We start from the raw sequence: 1,921 nt of genomic DNA on the forward strand, positions 1-1,921 counted from the left end.
TGAGAGGAGAGTGTGAATTTGTGAATTGTTTGTTTTTTCTCCAATAAGAAAAATCTTGTTAGAAAAATATTGTGTTGAGGCAATGCAAAATAAATTTAATGGAAAAATGCATTCCATAAGGCATGTGATCTGTATGGCTTTTTGCACAATTGGATTCCCGGATTGGCTCAAGGAAGAGAAATAGGAGATGGGGGAAAAAATTATGAAGTCTGAATAAAGCCTGCAGCAGAGTAAATATTATTACTCCAATGTTCTTTTTTTAAAGAAATGACTGTGGTTTTCCAAGATTATAGCATTATGTGGATGTTTCTGTATTAACTTTTCAAGCTTTCTGCAATTGCTGTATTATCACAAAATTAAAACTTTTATAACACACACACAGATGAAAATATTCTCTATTCCTTCCCCTGAAGATAAGGGTCTAAACCATAACTAATGTGCTGTACGAGGTGCCAGAGCAGCTGATATAACTTTTCAAACTCAACCCAGGGCCGTGTGCTACATTTTTGATGACCTCTTCTCTAAAGAAAAACATATTTTTAAAGTAGTAATCCTACTTGCCATTTACTAGCTCGATGATCCTATAAATAATCTCCCTAGGATGAGATAAGTGTGATCTCTTGTCAGTCCCGTTATTGGAGGAAACCATTTAAAACTGTTACCAGGAGATTTCCAGTTTGGACAATATGAAGTGTCCCATTCTTCCTAGATCCACTGTCTTATGAGTACAGGATCCGGACATGATACGGCAAAAAGCATAGTTGACTCTAGAAGGCAAAAAGAATAATGTAGATTTCGCACATCCTCAGAAGTGGAGGGATGACAGGCTGTCATGTCCTTGGGACCTTATTACCTCCCTACAGTCAAGGTGGGATGAGACAGGGACATGGGACCGTGAAACAACAATGAGAGGAATAGATAGGTAGATAAATAGGTAGATTATGATGATGATAGACAGATAGTTAGATAGATAACAGATATATAGACAGAGAAAAAGAACAAATGAAAGAACAAAATAAAGAAATGAAGAACCAGAAAACAGAGACTCCAAGAAAATCCTATGTTGCTGGCCATTTGCGATGCTCTAATCCTACCATTAACTTCCCCTTGAGGACGTCGTCAGGGGGCGCTGTGGGTCTGTCCTGAGCTTTGAGGTCTGAAATCCATTCAGAGGGTAGTAATTGAATGGGCCCTGTGCCCATGGTCATGGCCTGAGTTACAGATGACAGCAGGTGCTTCCTCTCAAGGGACAGACTCAGTTCACAAGCACCCGAGCCTCCTCCTGGGAGTGAAGCTATACGCTGGGCTCAGACACAGAACTGGATGGTGTGTGCACTCATATGTGCATGTTGCCCCACCAAACACAGCCTCCATCCAGGGAGCTGAGGAGGAGAGGAAGGGACATCCCAGAGACCATCACCAGCCTGAGGCCAGGGGATGTTGGAAAGCCCGCAACCTGACCTGAGCTCCTCTGTTCTCAGGCTGTGGTGACTCAGGAGCCATAACAGACCATGTCCCCTGGCATGATGGTCACTCTCACCTTTGGCTCCAGCACAGGAGCCGTTACCGGTGGTCATTGTCAACATTGGTTCCATCAGAAGAATGTCCAGGCCCCCGGGATACTAACTTATGATACAAGCAATGAACTCTCCTGGACCCTGCAGGTTCTCGGGTTCCATCCTTGGAGGTAAAACTGCTCTGACCCTCTAGGGTCCCGCCTGAAGCTGAGGCTGAGTATGTCTGGTCATTGTACTACAGTGGAACATGACACGATGAGAGACCCAGATGACGAACCAGGACATAACCCTTGTCTGCAATGATCCTGGGCACAAATGTCATCAGTCGATATGGGGATCAGATGACCAGACCACTGAGCCCTCAGGGTGGCCTAACGTTGACCACCCTTAGCGAGAAAGATGAA

Source organism: Pteropus vampyrus, unplaced genomic scaffold, assembly GCF_000151845.1.
Source record: "Pteropus vampyrus isolate Shadow unplaced genomic scaffold, Pvam_2.0 Scaffold618, whole genome shotgun sequence".
Taxonomy (NCBI): domain Eukaryota; kingdom Metazoa; phylum Chordata; class Mammalia; order Chiroptera; family Pteropodidae; genus Pteropus; species Pteropus vampyrus.